This window comes from Aethalodelphis obliquidens, unplaced genomic scaffold, assembly GCF_003676395.1.
Source record: "Aethalodelphis obliquidens isolate GAN/ISIS:26980383/991018 unplaced genomic scaffold, ASM367639v1 scaffold6, whole genome shotgun sequence".
Classification (NCBI taxonomy): Eukaryota; Metazoa; Chordata; class Mammalia; order Artiodactyla; family Delphinidae; genus Aethalodelphis; species Aethalodelphis obliquidens.
The window spans coordinates 18708596-18733707 of NW_020837950.1; positions in this window are offsets into that span (position 1 = coordinate 18708596).

Below are 25112 nucleotides of genomic sequence, written 5' to 3' on the forward strand. Positions count from 1 at the left end.
TGTATGGAGAATGTGGTGGGTGTTTATAGGAAGAAATAAAGTGGGTTATGGGGATGTCCTCCAAGAACAACAAAAAATTAGAAAAATAAAAATAAATATAATCCACTTCCCAGCTTAGACAGAGATTTGAACATTAAGGCTAATGTCTGAATCCAATTTCTTAGTAGTTACCTGGATTCATGAAATAATTGGGTATGCTGTGCTTAGGCTGTGCACCCATGGTCATAGACATAACATTTCTCTTAGACTGAATGAGATGACTGATATAACGAATATACTCAATGTCAACAGGAGAAAAAATAATTGGAAAATAAAAGAGGGTAAAAAATCTTCCAAGAATACAAACCAGTGCAGAGCCAGCAAATGGATTACATCAGACCACTAATGGTAGTCTCATGGAGCTACAGGTGGGTGAGAATTAAGATTGGCATCTAATATACTCTGGACACTACTGATTCCATGACAGAAGCAACCTTGGAGACCAGAATTAAAGGTTCGTAGCAGCAAATTATTAACTCAGCACCCCCAAACCCAAGATATATTTCTTCTGATCAAGATACATATTCACTGTCAGCAATGCACAGAAAGAGGTAAAGAAACAATATTAAATGAACTTTCTTTACCTCTTACCATCCACAGAGCAAATAAAATGTTTGTGACTCAAAACATGTGATGCAAAAGTCATAGTTAAAATAAGTAATCTAAATTGAACATGAAGGAAATATTTATATTGGGGAATAACTACCTTGGAGAGGTTTCTAGAATCAAGGAAGTGTGAATAAAGGAATAAGGGAGGATGCAAGAATATAACTAACTCTCTTTTTCATATCACAGCTTTTAAAAAAAATTTCCATTTAACTTACTCAGTGGTCCTGGGCAACGTTTAAAAGTATGTGTATCCGGGCTTCCCTGGTGGCACAGTGGTTGAGAGTCCGCCTGCCGATGCAGGGGACACTGGTTCGTGCCCTGGTCCAGGAAGATCCCACATGCCGCAGAGTGGCTAGGCCCGTGAGCCATGGCCACTAAGCCTGCACGTCCGGAGCCTGTGCTCTGCAATGGGAGAGGCCACAACAGTGAGAGGCCTGCGTACCGCAAAAAAAACAAAAACTAAAACAAAAAATATGTGTATCCACAAAAGCTTATATTAGTGTAGAAAATAGACTTAACAGTGTGTAATACTAAAGGTACTTGGGGTGAATCATGATTTCAGCTCATGTAGCCAAGTTAAGATGAACTGTGAATGCAGCTCCATTATCAACTGGCAGGGACAATCAGACTCTATGCCATCTGCTTGGGTACAGAACAAGGTAAAAGAATTAATAATTTTGCTATTACCAGCTCTGTGGGTGAATAGTACACCTGATAGAGCAGAAACCCTAACCATGGCAGGAAATGGTGAGAGTCAAATGGATAAAAATAAGAAAACAGGTGTACATCATACCAGATGGAAAAGATGGTCATTAGTAGATTTCAATCCCCAGGGAGAGATGCCAGCATGATAATTCCTTGTGCCCAAGTTAGTGCAAGAGAATATTACTCTTATCTATCTCTTGTTGGCTTATAAACTCTCCAAAAATCTTCCACTCATATAACCTGAACAAAAGAAGTGAAATGCTATGTGCTAATAGCTCACTTTGCGGAGAGCTAACTACTATTCCTTGTTCATGGTTTTCAGGTTATGTTTACCATTCTGGAAATCTTTCAGCTGACCTGGGGACAATAGTTACCAATGAAGTAGATAGGCTGGAGGATGGTGAACAGCAGAGCTTCTGTTCCTGAGTATAGAGAAATTAAGTAGCGATCTATCCAGTGATTTATATACAGGAGAAGTCTCTGGGGAAAAAGAATGCAGGTGACCAAGTGTAAGCTCTGAAAACTCTGCTCTTGGGTAAATAGACTAATAATCTTTGATAGAGAAGAGTCCTCACCAAAGGAATATTTTTATTAAGACATTTCTAGTTTAGTAATTTTATGGTAAATAAATCATAATCTATAGATTTATAGATGAGCATGACTCCTTAGAAAATGCCACATAAGCTATTCAACTGTCTCAGTATAAAATGGAAATTTATAGTAACCTGAGTTAGATCAATCACACTTTCAGTCTGGGAATTGTGCTCAAGGAACACACACATAGAAAAACGTGACAATGAGATATAATTTCCCTGATCACTTCACTTAAAATTGCAACTTACTCCCAAACCTATTTCTGATTCGCCCTATCCCTCTCCAGCACTTTTCATAATGATCACGATTTCCTTACCTAGTATATAATTTACTCTTCATTGTTTATTGTTTATTCCCTGTCTCTCTTCATTGGAATATAAGATGCATAAAACAGGAATCTATTCTTGCTTCATTGATATATACTAAACCCTTCAATACTGATAAGTGTAAAAATAGCTGCACAAAGTAGTACATGAATGAATGTGTTCAAGGTAAGTGTATGTGCAAAATGAAACTATGAGGATTCAGGCTGGGGTTAAGAGATTGTGTTCATATGAATTATACAAGTTAAGAAGGAGAGAGAGAAGGATGATTAGAAGAAAAATGGTAAGAGAATATGGAAGAAAAGGAAAAAGGAATTGATGGGAATGGGGAAAAGAAGAGAGGTAAGAGGAAAGAAGAGTATAGGTTTAATTCATCTCTAAGAGCTCTTTTAGTTCTTTTCCTTTTTTTAACATCTTTATTGGAGTATAATTGCCTTACATGGTTGTGTTAGTTTTGGCTGTATAACAAAGTGAATCAGCTATATGTATACATATATCCTCATATAACCTCCCTCTTGCTCCTCCCTCCCACCCTCCCTATCCCACTGCTCTAGGTGGTCACAGAGCACCGAGCTAATCTCCCCGTGCTATGCAGCTGCTTCACATTAGCTATCTATCTAACATTTAGTAGTGTATATTTGTCAATGTTACTCTCTCACTTCGTCCCAGCTTACCCTTCCCCCTCCCATTGTCCTCAAGTGCATTCCCTACGTCTGTATCATTATTACTGTCCTGCCCCTAGGTTCATCAGAATGACTTGTTTTGTTAGATTCCATATATATGTATTAGCATACAGTATTTGCTTTTCTCTTTCTGACTTACTTCACTCTGTATAACAGATTCTAGGTCCATCCACCTCACCACAAATAATTCAATTTCATTTCATTTTACAGCTAAGCAATATTCCATGGTATATATGTGCCACATCTTCTTTATCCATTCACCTGCCGATGGACATTTAGGCTTCTTCCATGGCCTGGCTATTGTAAACAAGGCTGCAATGAACATTGTGGTACATGTACTCTTTTTGAATTATGATTTTCTCAGGGTACATGCCCAGTAGTGGGAATTCTGGGTCATATCGTAATTCTAGTTTTTTTTAAGAAACCTCCATACTGTTCTCCATAGTGGTTGTAACAATTTGCATTCCCATCAACAGTGCAGGAGGGTTCCCTTTTCTCCACACCCTCTCCAGCATTTATTGTTTGTAGATTTTTTGATGATAGCCATTCTGACCGGTGTGAGATGATACCTCATTGTAGTTTTGATTTGCATTTCTCTAATGATTAGTGATGTTGAGCATCCTTTCATGTGTTTGTTGTAATCAGTATATCTTCTTTGGAGAAATGTCTATTTAGGTCTTCTACCCATTTTTGAATTGGGTTGTTTGATTTTTTGATATTGAGCTTCATGAGCTGCTTGTAAATTTTGGAGATTAATCCTTTGTCAGTTGCTTCATTTGCAAATATTTTCTCCCATTCTGAGGGTTGCCTTTCTGTCTTGTTTATGTTTTCCTTTGTTGTGCAAAAGCTTTTAAGTTTGATTAGGTCCCATTTGTTTATTTTTGTTTTTTATTTCCATTTCTCTAAGAGATGGGTCAAAAAGGATCTTACTGTGATTTATGTCATAGAGTGTTCTGCCTATGTTTTCCTCTAAGAGTTTTAGAGTGTTTGGCCTTACATTTAGGTCTTTTAACCACTTAGAGTTTATTTTTGTGTATGGTGTTAGGGAGTGTTCTAATTTCATTCTTTTACATGTAGTTGTCTGGTTTTCCCAGCACCACTTAGTGAAGAGGCTGTCTTTTCTACATTGTATATTCTTGCCTCCTTTATCAAAAATAAGGTGACCAATTGTGTGTAGGTTTATCTCTGGCTTTCTCTCCTGTTCCATTGATCTATGTTTCTGTTTTTCTGCCAGTACCATACTGTCTTGATTAATTTAGCTTTGTTACTATACTCTGAAGTCAGGAAGCCTTATAACTCCAGCTCCGTTTTTCATTTTTAAGATTGCTTTGGCTATTTGGGGTCTTTTATGTTTCCATACAAATTGTGACATTTTTTGTTCTAGCTCTGTGAAAAATGCCATTGGTAATGTGATAGGGATTGCATTGAATCTGTAGATTGCTTTGGGTAGTATAGTCATATTCACAATGTTGATTCTTCCAATCCAAGAACATGGTATATCTCTCCATCTGTTTGCATCATCTTTAATTTCATTCATCAGTGTCTTATAGTTTTCTGCATACAGGTCTTTTGTCTCCTTAGGTAGGTTTATTCCTAAGTATTTTATTCTTTTTGTTACAATGGTAAATGGGAGTGTTTCCTTAATTTCTCTTTCAGAATTTTCATCATTAGTGTATAGGAATGCAAGAGATTTCTGTGCATTAATTTTGTGTCTTGCTACTTTACCAAATTCATTGATTAGCTCTAGTAGTTTTCTGGTAGCATTTTTAGGATTCTCTACGTATAGTACCATGTCACCTGCAAACAGTGACAGTTTTATTTCTTCTTTTCTCATTTGGATTCCTTTAATTTCTTTTTCTTCTCTTATTGCCATGGCTAAAACTTCCAAATCTTTGTTGAATAATAGTGGCGAGAGTGTACAACCTGTCTTGTTCCTGATCTTAGAGGAAATGGTTTCAGTTTTTCACCACTATGAACAATGTTGGCTGGCGTTTGTCATATATGGCCTTTATTATGTTGAGGTAGATTCCATCTATGCCTATTTTCTGGAGAGTATTTTATCATAAACGGGGGTTGAATTTTGTTGAAAGCTTTTTCTGCATCTATTGAGATGATCATATTGTTTTTATGCTTCAGTTTGTTAATATTATGTATCACATTGATTGATTTGTGTATATTGAAGAATCCTTACATTCTTGGGATAAATGCCACTTGATCATGGAGTATAATCCTTTTAATGTCCTGTTGGATTCTGTTTGCTAGTATTTTGTTGAGGATTTTTGCATCTATATTCAACAGAGGTATTGACCTGTAGTTTTCTTTTTTTGTGGCATCTTTGTCTGGTTCTGGTATTATGGTGATGGTGGCCTCCTAGTATGAGTTTGGGAGTGTTCCTCCCTCTACTATATTTTGGAAGAGTTTGAGAAATATAGGTGTTAGCTCTTCTCCAATTGTTTGATTTACCTGTGAAGCCATCTTGTCTTGGACTTTTTTTTACTGGAAGATTTTTAATCACAGTTTCAATTTCAGTGCTTGTGATTGGTCTGTTCATATTGTCTATTTCTTTCTGGTTCAGTTGTGTAAGGTTGTACTTTTCTAAGAATTTTTCCATTTCTTCCACATTGTCCATTTTATTGAAATATAGGTGCTTTTAGTAATCTCTCATCACCGTTTGTATTTCTGCACTGTCAGATGTTACTTCTCATTTCATTTCTAATTTTATTGATTTGAGTCTCCTCCTTTTTTTTCTTGATGAGTCTGGCTAATGGTTTATTAATTTTGAATTAATTTTCTTCTCAAAGAACCAGCTTTTAGTTTCATTGATATTTGTTATTGTTTCCTTCATTTATTTTTCATTTATTTCTGATCTGATCTTTATGATTTCTTTCTTTCTGCTCACTTTGGGTTTTTTTTTGTCCTCCCTTTTCTAATTGCTTTAGGTGTAAGGTTAGGTAGTTTATTTGACATTTTTCTTGTTTCTGGAGGTAGGATTGTATTGCTATAAACTTCCCTCATAGAACAGCTTTTGCTGCATCTCACAGGTTTTGCGTTGTTGTGTTTTCATTGTCATTTATTTCTAGGTATCTTTTGATTTCCTCTTTGATTTTTTCAGTGATTTCTTGGTTATTTAGTAGTGTATGGTATAGCTTCCATGCGCTTGTATTTTTTACAGTTTTTTTTTTCCTGTAATTGTTATATAGTGTTGTGGTCAGAAAAGATGCTGAAAACAATTTATATTTTCTTAAATTTTTCGAGGCTTTATTTGTGACCAAGATGTGATCTATCCTGGGGAATGTTCCATGTGCACTTGAGAAGAAAGTGTATTCTGTTGTTTCGGGATGGAATGTTCTATAAATATTAATCAAGTCCATCTGGGATAATGTGTTATATAAAGCTTGTGTTTCATTTTTTATTTTCATTTTGGATGATCTGTGCATTGGTGAAAGTGGGGTTTTAAAGTCCTCTTCTATTGTTGTGTTACTGTCAATTTCCCCTTTTATGGCCGTTAGCATTTGCATTATATATAAGGTGCTCCTATGTTGGGTGTATAAATATTTACAGTTGTCATATTGTCTTCTTAAATTGATCCCTTAATCATTATGTAGTGTCCTTATTTGTCTCTTGTAATAGTCTTTATTTTAAAGTCTAGTTTGTCTGATATGAGAATTGCTACTCCAGTTTTATTTTGATTTCCATTTGCATTGAATATCTTTTTCTAACCCCTAGTTTAATTCTGTATGTGTCCCTAGGTCTGAAGTTTGTCTCTTGTAGACAACATATATACGGGTCTTGTTTTTGTATCCATTCAGTGAGCCTGTGTCTTTTGGTTGGAGCATTTAATCCATTTACATTTAAGGTAATTATTGATATGTATGTTTCTATTACCATTTTCTTAATTGTTTTGAGTTTCTTTTTGTAGATCTTTTCCTTCTCTTGTGTTTCCTGCCTAGAGAAGTTCCTTTAGCATTTCTTGTAAAGCTGGTTTTGTGATGCTGTATTCTCTTAACTTTTGCTTGTCCTAAAGGTTTTCATTTCTCTTTTGAATCTGAATAAGATCCTTGCTTGGTAGAGTAATCTTGGGGGTAAGCTTTTCCTTTTCATGACTTTAAATATGTCCTGCCACTCCCTTCTGGATTGCAGAGTTTCTGCTGAAAGATCGGCTGTTAATCTTATGGTGATTTCCTTGTATGTTATTTGTTGCTTTTTCCCTTGCTGCTTTTAATATTTTTTCTTTGTATTTAATTTTTGATAGTTTGATTAATATGTGTCTTGGCATGTTTCTGCTTGGATTTGTCCTATATGGGGCTCTCTGCACTTCCTGGACTTGACTGTATTTCCTTTCCCATATTAGCAAAGTTTTCAACTATAATCTCTTCAAATATTTTCTCAGACCCTTTCTTTTTCTCTTCTTCTTCCGGGACCCCTATTATTTGAGTGTTGGTGTGTTTAGTGTTGTCTCAGAGGTCTCTGAAATTGTCCTCGATTCTTTTCATTCTTTTTTCTTTATTCTGCTCTATGGCAGTTATTTCCACTATTCTCTCTTCCAGGTCACTTATCTGTTCTTCTGCCTCAGTTAGTCTGCTATTGATTCCTTCTAGCATATTCTTTATTTCATTTATTGTGTGTTCATTATTGTTTGTTTACTCTTTAATTCTTATAAAACCTTGTTAAATGCTTCTTGTTTTTTCTCCATTCTATTTCCGATATTTTGGATCATCTTTACTATCATTACTTTGAATTCTTTTTCAGGTAGACTGCCTATTTCCTCTTCATTTGTTTGGCATGATGGTTTTTACCTTGCTCCTTCATCTGCTGCATTTTTCTCTGTCTTATCATTTTGTTTAACTTACTGTGTTTGGGGGTCTTCTTTTGCAGGCTACATGTTCGTAGTTCCTGTTGTTTTTGGTGTGTGCCCCCAGTGGGTGAAGTTGTTTCAGTGGCTTGTGTAGGCTTCCTGGTGCAGGATACTGGTGCCTGTGTTCTTGTGGGTGTGCCTGGATCTTGTCCTTCTTGTAGGAATTGCCACATCCAATGGTGTGTTTTGGGGTGTCTATGAACTTAGTATGACTTTAGAAAGCTTCTCTGCTAATGGGTGGAGTTGTGTTCCTGTTCCTGTCTTGCTAGTTGTTTGCAAGTGTCCAGCACTGGAGATTGCTAGCTGTTGGGTCTTAGTGTTGAGATGGAGATCTCTGGGAGAGCTCTCACTGATCAATATTACATGGAGCCAGGAGGTCTCTGGTGGTCCACTGTCCTGGACTTGGCTATCCCACCTCAGAGGCATAGGCCTGACACCCAGCCCAAGCACCAAAACACTGCCAGCCACACGGCTTAGAAGAAAAGGAAAAGAAACAACAAAAAAATAACAGATAGAACCCCCAAACAAATGGTACAAGCAAAACTAAACAGGCAAAATCACACAAAGCACAAAGAAACATACACACAGAGTCATAAAAAGAAAAAAAACAAATTAAAAAACAAAACATAAGTACAAAACCAAGCAAATGAAAATGAACAGAGAGAACTCTAGGACACATGGTAAAAGAAAACCTAAACAGACAAAGTCACAGTAAGAAACATACACATGCACGCTCACAAAAAGAGAAAGAAGGAAAGAAAAAAAATAAGAGAGCAATCAAACCAATAAACAAATCTGCCAGTGATAACAAACACTAAAAAATAAACCAAGATAAACATAAATCCAAAAGCAAATCAGATGCAGAAAGCAAACCCCAAGTCTACAGTTGCTCCCAAAGTCTACCGTCTCAATTTTGGGAACATTCATTGTCTATTCACGTATTCCACAGATGTAGGGTTTATCAAGTTGATGGCGGCAATTTAATCTGCTGCTCTTCAGGTTGAATGGAGAAATTTCCCTTTCTTTTCTTTGTTCTCACAGCTCCTGGGGTTCAGCTTTGGATTTGGCCCCACCTCTGCATGTAGGAAACCCTCAGGCATCTGTTTCCCATGCAGAATAGAGAGGGTTAAAGTGTTGGCTGATTAGGGCTCTCTTGCTTACTCAGGCTGGGGACAGGGAGGGGTATGGTAGTCATAACTGGAATGTGGGGCAAGCTTACAGTGGCAGAGGCTGGTGTGACATTGCAATAGCCTGAGACATGCTGTGTGTTCTCCCAAGCAAGTTGTCCCTGGATCACAGGACCCTGGCAGTGGCATGCTACATTGGCTCCCAGGGTGGTGTGGATAGTGACCTATGCTTGCACACTGGATTTTTGGTGGCAGTGGCTGGAGCGTTAGTGGTCCATGCCCATCTCTGTGGTCCGAGATGATAACCACAGCTCACACCCGTCTCTGCAGCTCACTTAGGCTGTACTCTGCCTTCTGTGGGCACATGGAGCAGGAATCCCCTCTACGCATGCACCCCAAAACAATGGTCTCTTGTCTCTCTGGCAGGTCCAGATATTTTCCTGGGCTACCTCCAAGCTAGCTGTGGCACACTAGTTCTCTTCACACAACCAGGCCCAGTCCTCTCTCTGGGGTCTGACCTCCAAAGCCCGAGCCTCAGTTCCCAGACCCCACCCACCCTGCTGGGTGAGCAGACAAACATCCCAGGCTGGTGAGCGCTGGTCGGTACTGATCCTCTGTGTGGGAATCTCTCCTCTTTTCCCTCTGCACCCCTGTTGCTGCGCTCTCCTCCATGGCTCTGAAGCTTTCCCCCTCTGCCACCCGCAATCTCCGCCTTCAAAGGGACATTCTAGTGTGTGGAAACTTTTCCTCCTTCACAGCTCCCTCCCAGAGGTACAGGTCCCATCCCTATTCTTTTGTCTCTGTTTTTTCTTTTTTCTTTTGCCCTACCAGGTATGTGGGGATTTTCTTGCCTTTTGGGAAGTCTGAGGTCTTCTGCCAGCATTCAGTATGTGTTCTATAGGAGTTGTTCCACATGTAGAGGTATTTTTGATGTATTTGTGGGGAGGAAGGTGATCTCCACGTCTTACTCCTCTTCCATATTCAAGGTCTCTTCCTAGAGCTATTTTAGTTCTTGTCCTTATGATCATTGGTTGTTTAGCTTCTTGGATCCCTAAGGAATTCTCTAAGAGACCCCTCTATACAACTACATTAAACCACATATTTCCTAAACATTTAAAAAGTGGATTTCCAGTTCTTGACACAAAACTCTCATGGGAAATAACGAATGCCCTGAAATCTACAAAATATTTTTATCTAATTCAATAGTAACATGGATAATAATGCTAGTAAATTCATTTTGATGACAAAAAAGTGTTCTCATTTTTCTTTAAAACAAATTTAACCTATTGACATTTCAAATGTTTATAAATCTGATACTTTTGGAAATATGCACATTTAAAAAATTTCCAATAAAAACTGAAAATAGAGAACATTATTTCTTTGGTAAAACATTTCTTCTGGTCCACAATACAGTAGCTGTAATTAGAGGTGACTCTGTTCTCCTTTTGACCTTGCAGAACCAATAAATGTTAATGAGGCACTCTTATTTTTTGTGTGTGGAGTTGTTCACATGCAAAAAAAATATATATATATATATATATATATGTTAAAAATTTACCTGCTAACATCTGTGGTGCCCACAGACTTTACTCAAAGAGTTGAAGGCTTTACTCTCAGTGATGCAAAAAATATTCCTATGTTGACAAAATATAAACTTGTAGCTCCAACATCTCATTATTAACAAAAGATAATAAAAAGATTCAAAATCAAATACAAATTTTCACAAGTTTTTGTGGTTAATGTAAGGATGCTATGAGAATAACTAAAAGAATCAGATAGATCATATGATAAAGAACATTGCATACTAGAATTGTAATCTTTTCTCTTATTCAGCGCTGAACAATTAGACCTTGAAACGTTTTCTTCTCAAATTGTTTTAAGGATATTATCCTGGGTGAGCTCTTGAAAAAGGTCTGAGAGAATTGAAGGGAAAGAGATCTTCCTGCTGGCCTTGAAGGAGTAAGCTGTCATGAAATATGGAGAGGGATGTGTGGCGGAAATTGTTAGAGGTTTCTAGGAGCTCAGACAACTCTCGTCAACTGCTAGCAAGAAAGTTCAACTCTCAATCCTATAATCAAAAAAAAAAAAATTTCTGCCAAGAACCTGTGAGCATAGAAAAGGACTCTGAGCCTCAGGTGAGGAGACAGCCCTGGCTTACACCTTGACTGCAGCGTGTTGAGACCTTGAACAGAGGATTCCATGAAATATATTAGACTCCTGATCCTTGGAAACTGTGAGATAATAAATATATGTTATGTTATCATAGTATTTGCCCAACAAATGTCTCCTACTTCATTTTCTTCTTTCCCTTTACAGAACTATCCACTGCACAGGCCAAATACTTACACTGAAGGGAGATATGATAGGACTCACCACCCCTGCATCCTTCAGGTCCTTGATGGTGGTGCTAATCTGCAATCTCTCCAGAAATATGGTATTGCTTTCGGTTTACTGTTTTCCTAGGTAAAGCCTGTTCTAGTGTTTCCATTTGGCATTTCCCAGCATAACAGCCCTCAATTCAGAGGTTAGGAAACCAATGCTGTGATTCTGGCAGTTGCTGAGGATATCTATTCCAATTATACAGTTTGGAACTGGGAAAACAGCCAACAGATGGGTTTGGGGACCCACTGAAGCTACTGTGAGATGAACCTCGGATAAAACTTTATTGATCACTTGATTTCCAAAAGCTCTTTCTCTGACTGGTGGACCACAGTGATATTTTGGGTCTCCTAGAATAAGTGTCTGGTCAGAGCATGTGCCCAGAAATTCCCAGGAGGACTAATCATTTAATTTTCCCAAAGCACAGATGCCTTGGCAAAAAGATGTGGAAGGTTGAGAGAAAGATTAGTAGTATAAATTTTTGGCAGTGTACCGAGGTCCTATCTCCCCTTTATTCAAGGGGCTCTGGGTCTTAAACTGGCTGAAGTCTGGAAATTAATTGATTCATGGTTCTCTGTTTTGGTAATTCAAGTTAAACTTCTGTCTACATGGCCTAGAACTCGTCCCCATTTATAGAGCAAGTAAAATTTTATGTGACTGCCCATCGATTTTTCTCCTAGGGACACAATGATCAACTAACCAGTGTCATAGGTTTCAGGAAGTCAGCCTATTCTGATTACTCCTTTGACTCTGCTGTTCATTAAAACAACCATGTCCACCTGCTCTTTTTCAATTAAGTGCACCACCACTTGAACCCTTCCTCCTTAACATCTAATTATGCTCATTGCATTTAAGGATCTCAGTTCAATGGCAGCAGTTTTCACTGTAATTTCTGACCTGTAGAAAAGAGCAACCACAGAGCTCTTTAAGAATGCTGGGGCTCCCTTCACATATGTATTTCTCACAAGTGGTAAAAGATGTGTTTTCATTGGTGGGTAAACAAGTCTTACGTGATAAATCCACTCTAACATTCCAATGTCCTTAAGTCTTTGGATACCTTCTTCTACAGTGTGCCAAGGTAGTTATGTCATTTCAACATAATTTAGTGTATGCCACTTTTCAGTGTATATTTCAGCCAGCCAGTGAGACAGTTTAAGATCCTTTGAACCCTTCAAGCTATAACAATGAATCCAGAATCTGCTTAGTATTCATGCTTATATCAACAGATTTGCTTAGATTAAAATTTATCTTCCTTGAAACATTACCTTACACTCTTAATATCCATTCCCACACCTATTTCTGTGTACATTAATTGGAAAATTCATGTAGTTCTTTGGGAGTGTAGTAACCTCATGGGTCACACTCTGTACCTCATTTTTGGGTCTTTCTGGTAGCTGAGTCTAGTTATATGCCTAGAAGCAAAGAGTAGTAAAAGTAGGTCCTGATAAGAGTCAGAATTGTATTGCACTAACTACCTAAAAGGAAGACATTACAAGTTCCTTGGCCAAGGGGTATTAACCTTCTCAGACAAGTACTTGGCAGAATTTATAGGTTCAGGGTCCCCAGCTACACCAGGAACTGCTCATATGTCCCGATTCCAATTTTCAAAAGCCCATCTATTCTCAATCAATGCAGCCATTTTAACAGCAGATGTCTTATGAGGTTGGGAATTCAATTTGTGTTGTAGTTCAACTACTTACAGGAAGGATTTTATTTTAGAAATTTTACCTCCATGGACACAGGTGATAAGAGTTTCATTCAGGGCAGACACAGAAATTTTCAGGTTATTCATGCATGGAATTTGAAACCCTGAGCTCATCCTTTTTTCCCCCTGTACTCTGTCTGGCAGTTAGGGGCGACCAACAAATCTCATTATAGTTATTAATTTGACCAAAAAAAAAATGGTCTAAGAGAGCAAATACACAGTTACTTAGAGACTTGCCTCTTATAAGTATTTGATTAGGAGCATGCAACAGTGATAATTTGTGTTCTCTGTAGCCACATCACACCATGGATTATCAGCACCCTCTTTACCACTAGAAATGGAATAATTTATGCCTTTAATTAGAACCAGATTAGTGAGTCAATTCCATAAATTCCAAAATTAATTAAAAAAACTAACCTTTAAGAGTCTGTTCCTCTAGAACCAATTTCAGTACCAAAATCTGTGACAGTTAAGGTTCTCCAAGGAAACAAAACCAGTCGAAGATTTATTTATTCACTTATGTATAGAAATTGGCTCATGTATTTTGGGGGACTAGCAAGTCCAAAGAAACTCAGACAGGATTTCTGTTATAGTCTTGATGCAATGTTCCTTCTTCTCTGGGAAACAGCTTTTGTTCTTAAGCCCCTGATCTGATTGAATGAGGTCCACTTATAGGGTTGAGGGTAATCTCATTTATTCCAAATCATCTGATTATAAATGTTAACCACAACTACAAAATATCTTCACATTAACATCTAGAGTAGTGTTTGACCAAGTTCTATGCTTTTGGCACTACAGGCTAGTCAGGTTGACACATACAATTTAACCATTACGTTCAGCAAAGACATTCTTAAGTACAACTGGCTTTATTTTCCCTCTCAGTTCATAGCAATGTAAAATAGAGTGACTACGAATGGTCTGATAACACTGACTTTATTCATGTTAAGGTGACGGCAATTTAACCAATGTTATTTGTACACCAGAAGTGCAAATGTCAATGTGATGAAAAAGACAAATTATGACTTAGTATTTTTATGAAAATAGTTTTGACATCACAGATCTTCTCAATTGGTTGGATAAAGCCACAAAACTAATTTGAGGATACCTGTTCTAACAAATTATAATTAGCTTATCTCTAGAAGCTTACTTATCAGCTTCTTTACTAAAAGGTTAAGATTGAGGTGATTTACATTCTTTCTTTCCTTGAAGAACTCCTTTTTCCCAGGGTTGGTAATTGGGAACAACATTGAAAAAGTATCAGATCCAGTGTTTAGTGTGTGCATGATCTGGCAGTTTGTTCTCTTTATTTATTTTCAGCTTTGCTTTTATTTTATTAAATGAAGGATGATTGTTTTTAGTTTGATGGTTTAATTTAGAATTTTTATTATATATTCCATCAGCAAAAAAGATAAATTGTCCAAAATCACTTTAAATAGAAATATTTGCAGGAACTATTGTGCCAATATATTATTAAACTATTTTTAAATGAAAGTAAATGACTCACATGTTAAGTGTCAAATTGAGATTTTACACTTTATTTTAAAATTAGTCTGCTAGGTTCTGAATAGTTCTTTTAATATTAATAGAATTCATTAACAATAAGTAAATGAGCTCATAGTTCATTAGTAAAAAACTAATTATTGGGTTATAATTTAAGTAAAGATGTCTCCTAAAGTAATCCTCTTAACAAATGTAATTTTTTAAGATTTATTTTAGACTCAGGGTAAAAAGTTAACAGAAAAATCAAGTATTACTAAAAACCACACATACTATTTTTGAAAACCTTTTTGTTTTTCTTAACTGAATTAGAAAAATTCTTCCTAAAATGTAAATAGTAGAATTTTACTTATATAGTTAATAGTATGTAATGTGTGATTACTCCTGTTGTCTTTTCCAGGCACTTATATCAAGTATCTTTGCTTCTTTCAAGGTTATTCATTAAACTTTAACTAAGGCTTCAAGATAATTTTTGCTTCAGATACTTTTTTTTTCTTTTAGCCAAAGCTGAAAATAATAACATGTGCTATGCAATGTGCTTTTTCTACAATCAAATAAATGTTATTTTTATAATACTTTTAGCAAAACAAAACCTTTTCTACTCATAATATTATCTCTAAATTGATAGTTTATAATTATTTCCTACTATTTTAATACATTTTAGAGCATCATTTTGGCTGAATAGGTTTCATTATTATTTACAGTCTTCTTTTAATGCTTTGAGATACATAACTCAAAATCTAAATCTAAGGTCAGTTTATTTCAATATTTGGTTTAACAAGTGTCACAACTGTAAAACATAATTCATAAATATAGAGAGATATAAATAAAAGTAAAACATTTGGTGTACTTATTATTATTATTATGGTGCCTTTTTCTATCCAATTCATCAATTATATAGAGATTTTCTTTTTTATAGTTGGTTACTTATTTTTCATAATGCCTACCTTTGTCTGCTAGGGCTGCTATAACAGTATACCTTAGACTGGATGTCTTATAAACAACAAAAAATTATTTCCTATAGTTCTAGAGGCTGGGATTTGGTTTTGTCTGAATAAATAGATTAAAATATATTCATTTTTCAAAACTATGTTAGGTATTCATAAAATATACTATCTTTTATCTCCCCAGTAAATAGTCTCCACTTTGTTTCCTCTTTATGAAATCAGTTTGTTTTGGGAGTGGGTGGTATTTACTACTTGATTTTAGGGAGCCTAGACTTCTACAGTGGAGAAGCCATGACTTTTAGAAACAGTTTTGGCAATCTTATTTCTTTTGATATTTATTTGTCTTAAGTTAGATATGTGACTAACTCTGGTTCTTATGATGAGAAATAATAACAAGTATTTTCTTTGCCTCTCCTTGATTTAAAAATAGTAAATAAATGCATAGAAAAATATAAATAGATGATAGATAAAGTAAATAAATTAAGACTTCCAAAATAAAGGAATTTTTGTTTTTACTCATTCTTTCTTCCTGGAATCAGTTGTGATGCTTCAGCAGGAGAAAGAGGACACAGATCTCCACATTAATGACAGAGAGTTAGAAAAATAGAAAGTGTCTGTGTCACAGATGACCACATGAAGTAATCAAAACATGGCATACACATGCATTCCTCCAACAAGCCTTATTTTATTTATATCACTGTAAGTCTGATTTCATTGCCTTGGAGTCAAAAGCATTTCTAACTAATGGAGAAATGTACTACTCAGGGACATTGTCATCATAGAGAAGATCACTACATTTTGCTTTCTTGTCTTGTTATAAAGGACAGCTCTCATGACACATCTTCATCTTTGACAACTTTTTAAATTAATTAAATTAATTAATTAATTAATTTAATTTATTATATTTTTTGTGGTACGCGGGTCTCTCACTGTTGTGGCCTCTCCCATTGCAGAGCACAGGCTCCGGATGCGCAGGCTCAGTGGCCATGGCTCATGCGCCTAGCCACTCCGCGGCATGTGGGATCTTCCCGGACTGGGGCACGAACCCGTGTCCCCTGAATCGGCAGGTGGACTCTCAAGTACTGCACCACCAGGGAAGCCCTGACAACTTTTTGAAATGGGATTGCCAGGAGATTATTAATAAATCTTAAGATGGCTGAAAAAGAGTTTTGATCATTCTCCATCTCAAGAGAAATTACAATATAGTAATATTTGCCATCTATGATAATAGAATCTGTCACTGACTTAATGGGACATGAGTAAACAGAAATATATTACAATCTTCTGGAATAAAATAAGAAATGAAGTTTCTTTTCTCATACTTCATGTGACTGGAACATATTATTTTTCATTCAGATAACTCATGTAATATATGTAATATATAACTGTGACATTCAGACCAAATGAGGGTCCTTGTGTTAATATGTATATTAAATATAAGTAGCTTTTGTTTCTTTTGTATTCTTAGTTTTAAAAAAAAGCAAAACTAACTTCAGGTTAAAGATGGTTGATTGAAAAAATATTTATCTCCATTACTTTCCTAAACCCTACCAAAATAAAAGTAAGAATTGTTGTTAAAGATACATCTCCAGGGCTTCCCTGGTGGCGCAGTGGTTGACAGTCCGCCTGCTGATGCAGGGGACACGGGTTCGTGCACCCGGTCCGGGAAGATCCCACATGCCGCGGAGCGGCTGGGCCCGTGAGTCATGGCCGCTGAGCCTGCGTGTCCGGAGCCTGTGCTCTGCAACGGAGAGGCCACAACAGTGAGAGGCCCGCGTACCGCAGAAAAAAAAAAAAAAAAGATACATCTCCAAGGAAAACTATAACAACAGAGAAAATAATAGCAATGGATGGAAGATGGAAGGCAGTCAAGTTATTACTGGTTTAGGAGTCTCAGAAAAGTTAAATTCTAAGCCCCAAATGGTGAAAACTGAGAAGGAATCCAATATGCACCACAGAACCCTTATTTGGCTCAGGAATTAATGATATTTTGATTATATGGAAATAAAAGTGAAGAGCATTGCTGGGTGGGAAAAAAAGCATTTGCTGAAGATCTGTTTAAAAGAGTTTAAACCCAAAATATGCGGTTATTCTGTGCCCCCTGCATAATGACAGAAAACAGGAAGATTTATTCTCTAAACAGCATACAAAAGTAAACATAAGTTTCTTGATTAGAACAGAGGAGCATTTCAAAGATAATTAAGAAACTGGATATTATTTCTCTTAGGAATTTGATCAGCCCATGAGAAAAGTTGGCAATAATACAGACAACAGGCATTTCCCAATGAAACACCAACCTGATCAAATAAAATAAATAGGATAATCAGGTCTGAAGATCCAAGAAGGGCATCTGTGCAATAGGTACACAGAGAAAGCCAATTAGAAACGCAGTTAGACCAGATTGGAGAGCAGAACTATCTACACGAAAAGGAAATTTAGCGCCACCTTATGGATTTGAATGTATTGAAAGTGGGTTAGCTAATTGGACGCAGAAGAGTGTGTGAGCAAATTAAGAATAGTTATTGGAGCAGATAGGGTTATTTTACCCCTCCAATATCAATTTTCATCATTGTCCTACTGTAATAAAATCTTTATCTTTAGCTCAACATATGGTTGCATGAAATATATGTGTTTCCCATTCTTACTAGCTGTTATGTGTGGCCATATCACCAAACTGTTGCAGTAAGATTCACGTAGGTCTAAGTGTGATTTGTGGAAAATGCCATTAAAAGAAGGGTAAGCCATTCTTTTCCCTTTTTCGCTGGGTGAAGTAGAAATATGATGACTAGATATCTTGGAACGTGAAGTGACTGTGCAAATGTAGGCTTCACACAGCACAGTAATATGATTGATTGAAAGATCCAGTGTCCTGACACTATGGAGAAAATGTTAGCTTTGGATATCTAAATATTGGATATTAAATATTTAAATGAGAGACAAATGAACTTCTTATGCTTTAAACTATGGGTATGTTGTGTGATCTGTGAGCAGAGCCTATCAAACGGATAATAGAATATATTACTGGAATGGTGAACATGGAAGAACCTAAAATATTTGTCATTGGCTTAGTGCAGGTGGGCAGGGTGGAGCCCAAGAACTCAGATATTGTAGTCTGAAAAGCTTGTGCCTTTTGATATGTCTGCACAATGCACTGAGCATTTTCCTACTTTCTACCACAAAACAATTTTCCAGGCTCATCTTACACTTTTCTTCATCCAGCTCTGTAATTAACCATTTAACCAATTAACATTGGTTCCATTTAGTGGAGATGCCATTTTAAGACCAAGATCTGGTTCTCAATACATGCTCATTGCTATGGGGGTGTTAGTGTTTCTAGACTCACTCAGTGGGCAGAACTAGAAAACATAACTATGCATATACTTACACTTATAAACCTCTGCATTTATCTCTATTTATCTATTTATAAGGAAATAATACAATTTTAATTCAACACTTCAGGTTTTATTCTAACTTTTTCCTTGTCATGTTTTAAAATACTGTTCCTAGCAGTGAGAAACTTGGCTTTAATTATCTTCAGCACATTTAGATTTTTTTTGTTCAATTAATTTACATATTTGCTCAATGAAAACAATCTCTTATATCAACTATTTCCATGTCCCCACCTCCTCCCATCACTTCAAGTCCTTGAACTCTGGGCCCCCAAGGTTGTCTAACTCTTTGTATTTTAATGATATGTTTTGAATGCCTCTTTGATTGCTTACTCAACACTTAACTAGAACTCTGGTATAGGCATTTTATCTGGATTGCTTGAGTTTTCATGATAGTATTATTGTTAAATAGTTATAACAATCTAAAGAAAGCATTTAAAAATAATGTGCACAATTATTGCTCTGTTTCCTTATTTATAAAATTATATATATATATAACAAATATAATCATAAGGGCAGCTAATATCTACTGAGCATTTTCTACATGCTAGACACTGTATGTACACATTCTAAGCACTTTATTTTTGTTCTTTCATTGAATTATAATAAATATTTTTCATTGGGAACAGCTAGTAGATTTGTTGTGAACATGAGTAGTGAATCTAGATAAGAATAGAATCAGATTTCAACTCTATCACTTTTTAGTTGTGACATCTTGTTATCTAACCTATTCTGTGTTTCAATTTACACACACACACACTCACACAGATATCCTGTAATTAAGAGAATTAAATGATTCAATGCTTAGCAGAATTCCTCTCACATACTACTCACTTTAGAAAAGTTGACCATCATTATTATTTGTAAAAGAAGTTGAAGCTTAAAAAGACTAACTACCTCACCTTAATTCACATTTCTAAGTATTCGATCACGAAATCTAATGAAGGTCAAAATTAGTTATTGGTATATATCTTATAAGTATATATTATAATTGGAATGAGAGTATAAAAATAACTTAAAATTTGACTACTAGAAATATAAAGTTTCTAGTCATTTTCTAGATTTTATGTGTTAGTTTACGTGTTGAGATATCTGAGGATTATAATTATTGAAAGTCTTGTTTTATTATGAGTCTATGACTTTCTTGAAAGCAAGTCTGTAACTTTTTATACTATTATATACCCAGCATATGTTCTAGTATTTATCATTCCCCATCTATGTGTTAGGCCAGCTCAATAAATCTTTTTAAGTGACTAAAGTGACGCATATTTGTGTGCTTTTTTAGTATGGTCTTTAAAGTAATGAGGTACATATTAATTGCCTCCTAACAGTGGTTAGCTTTTAAAAATGATTATAAATAAGGTGATTTCTATGCAACATAGATGATAGGAATTCAGTGCAAAAACTGTAGGTTTTCTCAAGAAATATTACCTAAAGAAGTATTTCTTCAAGATACACAGAAATTTATAAAACATAGGGCATAATTTATGCAAGAAAAATAAGGTATTAAGATATATCTTAGGGAAATTAATAAACTTTCAGGATATGGGTAATCATTTAGAGAAAGGAACTTACATTTAGATATTTTTTAGTACAGTATTCAGTTTCAAAAGAGCAGAACAATTCTTATAAAATTCTCAAGGGAAGAAAACATTACCAGCAATTTATAAATAGTGGGTTGTTATATTCTCATAAAAATAAGAATTCTGGGAAAACTGTACCCATGAGCCATGCTTGAGGGGAAAAATAAGGATTTGATGATAACATTCTGAGAACTGAAAGATGTATCAAAACAAATGACTTCACTGATGGAGAAGTCACAAGGAGAGTGAAATGGTTGATAATTCAATGCATTTTTATAGCAGTACAAAATTGAAAGATGCTAGAAATTAGAGTTTAAAAAGGTTATTATTAAACACTTGGACGTTGTAAAGTTGGTAACAGAGCAAAGTAAGGAGATGGGGGAGAGAAGGACGAGAAAAATAAAGAGTGTGCTAATTCCACATATTTATGATCAGAAGCTAATAAATGACTTGTAATGTGTGATTTAAAATAAGCAGAGCCTTTGGAAGTAAAAAATAAAACTAACCAAAAAAACAAACAAACATAAAAACAACTAGCTTTTGAAATAGAAGATATTTTAGGAATAATGTATTTTAAGATTATTTATTTGAATTATACCAACATCGTCACATTAACTTCAGTTCATTCTTGTTTATACTTAAAATTAAGTAAGTTAATTTGTATTATATTGGCATGTATGGCATTGCATCATTTTCTAAGTTTATTTGAAGCTCTCCATTTCTTTGTCTGGCTTATCTATTTTTTTCTTTCTGTAAATACACATTGAGAGATAAAAGATACAATGTCCACCAAAAGTTACCAATAATTATTTCTAGATGGTAAAATTTAGCAAATTTTAAAATTTTCTTTTCTATACATTCTGAAGTTCTTAGAAGGGTCATGGTTATTTTTTTTTCATTGTTAATCTGAAATAAAATATACAGTTTATAATTGAATATTGTTGGCTTCTAAACAGCAAAATGGTTGACTTTTTAATCAAAAAAGATAACTTTCCCTGAGTAATTTCTAGTAACTTCTCAATTAAAAAAATAGTTATTCCTCTCATAAAAAGGGCTTTATATAGGTACCAGAGAAACCTGAGTATTAGTAAGTGATTCTAATACATTACTAGAGTTATTGAACTGAGTTTGGGCTAAACTCACAAAATAATAATTTAGATCTCATTACAAATATTAGCTATTGTTTCTAAGAATTTTACAAAATTAAGATGCTATATTTAAAACTGACAACTTTTCCAAGATTTTGAGCTATCAGGATTTACTTTAACAGCTTATATTTATGTTTTCCAGATTTTCATAACTTTTTCCATTTGTGATCTCTACTTCTATAATCTCTTTTGATGAACAGTTTAGTATTGAATACACATGCCACTTATTTTTCACTTATATCCAGATAAATTGATTTTAAACAATTTTTACGTCTTTTGGGTGTTCTGTTTGCCCAGGAATTTTTTATTTGCAAAAATCTTTTCCAGGGTCTTCCCTGGTGGCGCAGTGGCTGGGAGTCTGTCTGCCGAGGCCAGGGACACGGGCTCGTGCCCCGGTCTGGGAGGATCTCACATGCCACGGAGTGGCTGGGCCCATGAGCCATGGCCGCTGAAACTGTGCGTCCGGAGACTGTGCGTCCAGAGCCTGTGCTCCACAACGGGAGAGGCCACAACAGTGAGAGGCCCACGTACCGCAAAAACAAACAAAAAAAAGAACTCGTCAGTTTAGATTAGGTTTCTTTAAAAAAAAAAAAAAGAAAATAATCTTTTGCAAAGTTTGCAGAAATTGTATTTTACGTTTTTTTGTTTTTTTTAACTTTCAGATTTGGTCTTCCTTTATAAACTAATATCTATTCAATTTAAAAGAAGACTTCTATGTCTCTAAATTTATTCTTCTTACTCTGCAAAAATCATAAAATGAAGTTTGCACTCTAAGATCTAAAAATTATACTTAGAATTAATATAGTGATACCCAACTTTCACAATTGTATATTGCTAATATTTCTTTTTTACGTTTAAGGACTTTACATTATGTAATGAGAGACAAAATGATATTTAAAGGTAAAATTAAACCAATTACTGCTTATATAAATCTTACTGATATGTTTAATTTTTACTTCACTGTTTATTTCTAGTAGGGCTTTTCTTCATCTCTTCTGTCCAGAAAACAGATTGTTTTTAACCTAAATAGCAATTTCCCCCAATACTGATAAACATATTTACATAAGACAAAAAAGAATTGAATGTTACCACAAATTTTAAGATTTTATGGGACCAATTACAATCATATAACCGTGGAAGTATACTATTTCTAGGACCATCATAATTAATAGTCCCACATAATAGTCCAGTCTGATCTTTCAGCAAATGTCAATTCTGTGTCTATATTGTCACAATAGTGGTGAAAATAGCTACTCCACTCATTAGGTTACTTTAAAAAAAAATCTTATACTGTCATGGTGATTTTTAACTGAATTATTTCAAAATAACCATGTGTTATAGTTTTCTTCCCTTACATTATTTTATTCTAGTGTTTCCATATTACTTTGGAACAATATAAAATAAACTCTAATGAATGTGTATTGCAATTAGTGAAGAGTCTTGAAAATATTTATTAATTTTCAATTAGATTTAAAATATCTGTTCTCTATAAATAACTGTAATATTTTAATTCAAAATTTTATTATATACAACAGATATTTTAAAATCTACTAAATCATTTTTCCACTAGCTAGCTTAAGAATTATATTTAATTCCCTAAACAGTAGTTATTCTTTTTTGGGTATTGTCTTACTCTCATTTTTCTACAGATTGAATAGTTGATGTGCCTAATTAATTAAGTAAATCTACAAAACCAGTTCTGAGCAACAATAAAATTAAAATAGAATATGAAATAAAAGAGCTAAGGAGATGAAATATAAAATCTTTCAGATAATAAGGATGGATTTGACTTAGTAATGTGTCCATCTGGTAGATCAAAGAAAGAAAAATACATGAGAGCTTTTCTGGGCATTCCATTATGACTTTGAGGAAAGCAATAGCAATTGTTTCTCAAGGAATAGTAACTTATAAAATTTAAAATATGTGTGATTGAAAATGTGTTTTAACAAAGACCTATGTCTCAGGAAACTGATTGTAATCCTGGCTTTATTAGAGTTTTCTTACCTGCAACATAGAAATAGTGTCATTTACTACATAATGTTTTAGCAATTTTTTTCAAGATATCAAGCACCATACCAGGTACTTAGTCATCACTGAATACAGATCAGTTTTTTCCTTGTATTCCTTGTAATAACGTCATCATACTTAAAAGTAAACCACACTCAATGTCTTCATACTGTGTTTCCCTATCAGTGTACTTTCATCTTCAATAAGTGCACAGTTTTCTAATACTTCAATGTTCAATGCATAGTAATCACAAATTTTTTTATACTAAATGTGGCAGAATGACAAGAGTAAAAGTAAAAAGTCTTTCATTCATTCATCCATCTATTTGTTCAATAAATATTAACATTTGTCAGTCACCTTCTTATACATTGAAAGTTAAATCATGAGTTCAATTATTTCTGTTCTCATGGATATTATAAACTATTTTGATCTTAACCTATATTAAAGACTTAATATAAATTCAAAGATTCCTGAAATTTCCAACATAGAATGAAGGTGGGGGGAGGACTGCAGAAATGGGAAATTTTCTCAGGGCCTCTAACATTACATTACAATGGAAATTGAAGAGTGGACACTTGTTTATAACTTTATTAACAGCGTAATATGGTTCCAGGTCTTCTCAGCTATTTACTTCTGTTGATAATACTTGTAATAACCAGAAATTACTGTTTTCTTATACCCACTCAAGTACCAGTTATTGACTACCTTCCAGGGAACAGAGTTTTAGATGCTGAGGATATAAAACTGAAGATGACAAAATTGCCGTTCACAAGGGATTCACTGTCTGGTATAGGATGGGGAATGAAATTAAACAAAAATTTAAAGTTCAGCATTACTATTATTCATAAATTTGATGTCCCAATTGTATAAATATATAAAATAAAAATAAGAATTATTTAGTAAATTCTATAAAACCAAAAATGTATCTTTTTAAAAATTATGTTCCTTCAAGTTTATTCAACTAACTTCCTATATTATTGTTGTCACATACTTTTTTAGCATAATTACAAATAAGAGTTCATTTCTGTTTGTTATGTTTAATGCTTCAGAGATAGTGGAGTTAATCTAGAAAGAAAAATTAGAGAAGGAACATATTTTTGTTTTCCATAAACACTGAAAAAAAAAAAACTTGGATCTTGAGACTATCTTAGTGTTTCCTGTCAGGATTAACCTTTGTTCAGATGATGAAATGACTGAATAATCTATTAGCTTTCCTCAAGATTTTCATTTTTTGTGTCATTTTAGCAATGCTCTTTGTTACTTATGCATGAGAAAGCAAAAGAAACAAATGTAATCTAAGGCATTGATTCTGGTGCCTGAATCCATGCCCCATAACTTTAAAGGTGTGCTTAAATTTAGGATGCTTTAATAGTAGCAGAGAAAATACTTAAAATAGTGTAGTAAAATACGAAATCATTATTACATATTAACTACTTTGATCTATCAGCTGTAAAATATAGACTTGCTTAAATACTAAGAACTTAAATATTTGTATACCAATGAAGTTAAATTAAAATGACAA